Below are 6,495 nucleotides of genomic sequence, written 5' to 3'. Positions count from 1 at the left end.
GCAAAGCATGACTTGGGAAAAATTATTAAAATGAAGTTATTCAACAAGGAAAAAAACTTAAGAGAATAAAAATATCCAAATTAAAAAGTCACCCTATAATGTCCAGCGTCTTTGAGAGCATGTCCAACGTCTTTGAGAGCATTCCCCTTTTAATGTGCAAGAAAGTCGATCATTAACTAACCTGGCTCACCATCAAGAAGGATACCACATTTTGACATATTAGACCATTATCAACTTACCAGATTATTGTAAGCTTCAATAAAGGTAGAATCACAGTTGATAGCTTGCTTGTAATGCAGAATTGCCATGTCAAGTTGACTTTGTTCATAATAGATGCCAGCAAGGTTTCTTGCGTCCAGATATCCCCAATGCATAGTTGATATAATAAACTCTCTTCAGAGCATAGTTTGCAGCAAAGTTATCCACAAAATCAAAAAGAAATTAACAGTCCAGTGGAAAAATAGGAGTTATTGAATCACATAGCATATTCCAGTGAAAGTATTCTGCAACAGTAATGTTATGAAGAACCTGAAATAAATAGAAAATGATTAAGAGTTCACACAAACAAGAACTACACATAGTAAATAAACTTCTCTTCTTTTGTATGCAAGTCAACAACAAATCATCATGTACTTCAAAAATCTACAATATCCACAGTTAACAACAAATTAACCATGCTTTTTTAGCGCATAACTTGTGGCAGAGAACAATACCACACAGCATCCTACCAAAAACTATTATATGATTCCTCAAGTCAAAGATGTCACAATAGTTCATATTTATACTCTATCAACCTGCATCCACAAGACCTACTAAAACAATGAAGAATGACAATAAACCATTTGTCTTCCAAAAAAGAAGCAACTCAATCAAGACTTCAAACATCGAGGCCTTGTTCAGACTCCAAACCTCGTTAGCAGCTAACCGAATCACAGCAATCAAAGCTAACCGAATCACAGTGTTAATGCTAGTAGAACAATTATCAGCTGGTTCGTAGGAAGTGAAGGCTGTCGCAGCCCGTGAACTCCGATTAATGGCAAAAATCGAGAAGGAGAATAGGTCTTTCATTGCAGAGGGTGGAGCAATCCCAGCTCTCTACCGGCTTTTCCGGTCTACAAATCTAGTTGCTCAAGAGAATGCCCTGACTGCAATATTGAACATATCTATTCATGATGAAAACAAGAGAAAGATTATGGAGGAGAATGGTTGTTTGGAATTAATAGTATATGTTCTGAGATATGGGTTAACTACTGAGGCAAGGGAGAATGCAGCTGCTACATTGTTCAGCCTCTCTGCTGTCCATGACTTCAAGAAGATGATTGTGGATGAGCATGGTGCTGTTGCAGCACTAGCTGATTTACTGATGCAGGGAAGCCCAAGGGGAAAGAAAGATGCAGTGATGGCCTTGTTTAATCTTTTGACCCATCCTGAGAGCTGGTCCCAAATGTTGAATATGGGAGCAGTTTCAGCCTTGGCGGGAGCTTTGATAGATGAAATTGTTGCTGAGGAGGCTGCTGGAGCTCTGACATTACTTATGGGGCATCACATTCTGGCGCAGACAATTGCAAGTGAGGATACTGCAATCACAAATCTGGTAGGGTTAATGAAAAGGGGCACCCCTAAGGCAAAGGAGAATGCAATTGCAACTTTGCAAGAAATGTGCAGACGTGGAGGATTAAATGTGATACAGAATGTAGCTAAGATGCCAATGTTTAGTGGTTTAATTCAGACCATCTTGCTCTGACATTGTTTACCTGCATCAGTACTAAAAACTGATTCCACAGCACACCTTGTTCTAATAGTACATGATCTGCTCTCCAATTCTTCTCTTATCTACTTATAATAAGCATCAACTTTGAGTCAAAAGTTTACAAAGAATGAGTTCAAACACTCGGGGAGAGGCAATACCTTGTCGATGTAGCACTGTGAACGTGACTTGACAATGAGCCACTGTGGACGGCCGAATAGCTGAAATGTGAATGGAAGCATTAGAGAGATCAGAATAAGGGAGAAGGGAAATGGAGAAACAAGGATGCTAAGTTTAATAAGCTCTAGCAAACAACAAAACTTTTGACAACACAGAAGATACATCACTAAGCATGTAACATGCAACAACAAAAGAACAATCATTCCTAACCATTCCTCCATTTCATCGTACCTGAAACACCACAAGTATCACAAATGAACAATCCACAACAACAAAAGATTTTTTTGTTTGTTTGTTTAGAATTGAGGCATCAATGGTGGTTGCCTCAAATGTTGTATCCACGTTCGGAGAGGTTCATGGTTGGAGAAGTGAAGGTCTCTGTGAGCAGCATGCCTACGCCTGCTGCATTGACATTAGGGTACACGTAGCTTACTTTGTCCCGAGCAGATGCCATGAACAGGAATGCCACATGGCCAAGTCCAGCAAGCTTGGTCGACAAGATCAAATCATAGTATCAATTCTATCAACAAATTCGTAAAAAGCTAGTGAGATTTCTGCTGTCATTCCATTTCAAGGATCATGTGTTTTTCCCCCTTTCATTTGTACCTTTAACAGACCGATCATGTTGACGTACTCCGCCGGCTCCGGGAAATCTTCGTCGGGGTCATACACATTCGCCCACCTCACATTCTTGTTCACCTTGTACACCTGCTTCCCCATGGGCAAGGCAACGACATCGATCTGCACGCCGGGGTACCTATCCTTGATGAGCTGGATCATGGGGAAGAAGAGGAGGTTCTCGTAGACTCCGCCGAAGATGACGCAACAGCAGAGGCGCACGTCGCCACGGACCTTGGAGGCGAGCGAGGCGAGCTCGACTTTGAATCCCATGGGAAACTTGAGGAAGCCGTAGGGGTTGTCGGAGGGCGAGGGTCCTCCTCCTTCTTTCCGTCGGTGAAGAGGGATCCGTACTCGATGTCGGGGTCCTCTCCGCAGTCGAAGGGGTCGAGCCAAGGGTTCTTCTTCTTCTTCGCGGCGGTGGCGACGAATCGGAGCCGTCCTCGCTGAGGAAGAGGATAGGGCATGGGTGTGGATTGGGGAAGGGAATGTGTGGGAGATGGGGAAGGAAAAGCTACAGAATGAGAAGAAGGTCTCCTCTTCTCACCCAAAGGGAGGAGTTAGAGGAGATGCAGTGTGGTTGGATGGAGAAGGAAGGGGCGTCGATCTAGGAAGGGGAAGAGGGAGATGAGGTTGAGAGAGATGGTCAGGTTTAGGTTTAGGTTTAGGCTGAGAGAGATGGTCGGAGGAAGGGGCGTGATATAGGTTTAGGTTTGGAGGGAACTTTGTTGTGTAGTGTTGCAAATTTTGGCTAGTGGAAAAATTAAAATATTTTATTTTGTTCATTAACACCGGATTTTAAAAACCGCTATTAAAACTGGTGTCTATTAACGAAAAAAAGACGCTCATAGACATCGACTAAAAAACTGATGTCTATGAGCGAAAATCTGCGCTCATAGACACCGATTTTTGGAAAAAACGGTGTAAAATACTCAAAGACATCAGTTTTTGCTTAAAACTGTTATTGTTCCACCGATGTCTATGAGGGTTGATCCGGCAGTAAGAATGGGGGACCCACTTCCTGAAGGGTCTCAGCTTGAGGACAGATGGAGGGCTGACTAAGCGGTTAACGGCCGCGCCGAGCAGCTGAGTAGGTCCGAGCGGAACCAAAGATAACCCAGTCATGGGCTTGGGTTTCCGACGCCAAGGCGGGAGAACCGAATGGCCGAGCGGGGAGTCTGCCCGGCTAGGACCGAAGGGCCGAGCGGGTGGTCCGTTCGGCCAGGATAAAGGCGAGGGTACAAAGGTTAGCCGAGCGGCCTATTCGTTCGGCTCAGGATATGGGATGTCAGCAAAGGCATGTCTGATGATTACGCCGTACACAAGAGTGCACGATGGAGGAACTCGCCGTCACATCATGGAGAGGTTGGTACAGTAGCGGTATAGCCTTATGGACGTCTTTCTGACAGACCCATACCTGGGGCATGGTCCTTCTGACAGACCCATGCCTGGGCATGGCCGAAAGCAGGTGATTGCTTTGATTGGCGCACCCAGGCTCCTTCGAGAGGTCTATATAAGGTCTTCATTTCTTCACTGGAGGTACGCGAGTCTTGATCCTGAGGCCACCTTTTTGTTATTCCTCGCCTGACTTGAGCGTCGGAGGGCCGTCGCCGGGACACCCCTCCCGGCTCGGTTTTGTTGCAGATTCACCGGAGCACTCGAGGATCCAGCAAGAAGCGCCACACCCCCAGCTTCCGTTGACTCCTGGTTCGGACAGGATCAATTTGGCGCCGTCTGTGGGAACGCTCCTGCATCCGACTGGAAACAATGGATGAGGCTGGACGATAACACACGGTGGTGCTTTCGACGGAAGTACTCGAAGCTCTGGTCGAGATAAGGGCCGCCAAACTTGTGGAGCAAAAACAGAAAGCAGCCACCGAGCGGCCGGAGCAACAAGCAACATCTGCGTCGGGTGGCCGAACAGAAGCACCTCAAGCCACCGTTGCATTCCATCGGGCCTTATTTCGCACCCCTCAAGCCGTACCAGCTCGAAGAGATAGAGGATCTTCTTCAGACGAAATGCCAAGGCGAGATGACAGAAAAGGGAAAGCCCCCCGGGCGGACTCATCTCCCGAGCGGATCAATCGCCAATTCTCGGAGGCTATTCTACAAGACCCTCTACCCAAGTACTACGTGCCTCCGACGATCGGCGAGTACAACGGAACAACGGATCCGGATGATCATCTGGGTAAGTTTGATAACACAGCTACGCTCCATCAATATTCAAATGGCGTAAAGTGCCGAGTCTTTCTTACCACTCTTTCTGGATCGGCTCAACGGTGGTTTCGGAGGCTACCGGACGGATCCATCACTAGCTTCAAGGACTTCCGAACGGTCTTCCTCCACCACTTCGCCAGCAGTCGGCGTTATCAGAAGACAAGTGTCAGCTTGTTCGCCATCAAGCAAGAGCCGAGAGAATCGCTTCGAGCTTACATCCAGCAATTCAATCAAGTGGCGATGGATATTCCAACGGCCACATCGGAGACGATGATGAATGCCTTCACGCAAGGCCTTGTGGATGGGGACTTCTTCCGGGCGCTTATCCGAAAGCCGCCCCGAGATTATGATCACATGCTACATCGAGCCAACGAATACATAAACGTGGAAGAAGCGCAAGCCGCCCGGAAAAAGGAAACTCCAACCGAGCGGGCACCTATTCATGCCGAACGGAAACAACACGTCGCTCATCAACCGCCGAGAGGACCAAGGGCCGAAGCAATCTGCTCCCCTCGGGTGAGGTCCCAAGTACAAGAGGTAGCTGCCGCTCGGCCCAAGCCAAAGAAGAGGTGGATCCCTATGTTCTGCTCCTTCCACCGGACGGATACGCACAACACGAGGGATTATCGAAGTCTTCCTTTCGTGGCTAATCCCGTTCCCAGGAATGCCGAACGACGGTCTCCTCCCAGCGACAGGAGACAAAGGACCCATGAAGCCGATCGGACCCGCACCGAGAGGCGACATCAACAGACGCCCGATCGGCACCGATCTCCGAGACAGGAGAATCGCCGGGCGTCTAGAGAACGGTCCCGACCGTCCACTCGGGAAGAGGAAAACAGGAGCAATACTTCCCGGGACGAGATCAACGTTATTGCCGGCGGGCCGACCGGAGGAGACTCCAATCGAGCCAAAAAGGCGGGCGTCCGGCAGCTCCAGATCCACGCAGTCGGTTGCAGCCAAGAGCGGGCAAGTGGACCGGAAATCACTTTCGGGCCTGGGGACTTAGAAGGCGTTGAAGTGCCCCACGACGACGCTCTGCTCGTTAAAGCGGTAATAGCAAATTACACTATTCACCACATATTTGTTGACACAGGGAGCTCGGTCAACATTATATTCAGCTGCAAATTGATCGAGCCGAGCTGCTGCCCATGACAACGCCGCTCTACGGGTTTACGGGTAACGAAGTGCAGCCGGTCGGACAGATCCGACTGGCTACCTCGCTGGGAGAAGAGCCGCTCAGGAGGACTAGGACAATAAACTTCGTGGTGGTCGACTCTCCTTCGTCCTACAACGTCATTTTGGGACGACCGGCGCAATTCCGAGCGATCGTCTCAACCTTCCATCAAGATCAAGTTCCCGTGGAGGACAAAGTGGGAGAAATGCGGGAGATCAGCTAGCAGCTCGGCGGTGTTATATAGAGATGATCCGAGCGGACGTCGCTCGGAAGGCGCCTCGGATCGAGGTACACGCCATAACCGAGAAACCTCCGCTTTAATTTATGATGAAAGGAGGAGGTTCAGATCCATCAACCCGATCGGAGGCCACGACTTTTATCGCCTCGATCTGGAGGAGGAGGGGCTGATCCAATGCCTCCAACGAAATCATGATGTCTTCGTCTGGTCGACACATGAGTTGCGGAATCTCGAGCATAGCGCAGCATGAGTTGCATGTCCGATCGGACGCTCGGCGATAAAGCGAGAAAAAGAGATTTCGATCTGAGCGAATGCCATCAT

General features: G+C 48.5%; 1 pseudogene; it reads left to right on the top strand.

The window, feature by feature from the left end:
- The first annotated feature begins 820 nt into the window (after positions 1-820).
- Positions 821-1,744, top strand: LOC121978654 (annotated as a pseudogene).
- The last annotated feature ends 4,751 nt before the right edge of the window (positions 1,745-6,495 follow it).

The sequence above is a fragment of the Zingiber officinale genome, chromosome 4B (genome assembly GCF_018446385.1).
Source record: "Zingiber officinale cultivar Zhangliang chromosome 4B, Zo_v1.1, whole genome shotgun sequence".
Lineage (NCBI taxonomy): Eukaryota > Viridiplantae > Streptophyta > Magnoliopsida > Zingiberales > Zingiberaceae > Zingiber > Zingiber officinale.
Note: the sequence above shows the minus strand (reverse complement) of the source record. Positions and strands in the feature narration are given on the sequence as shown.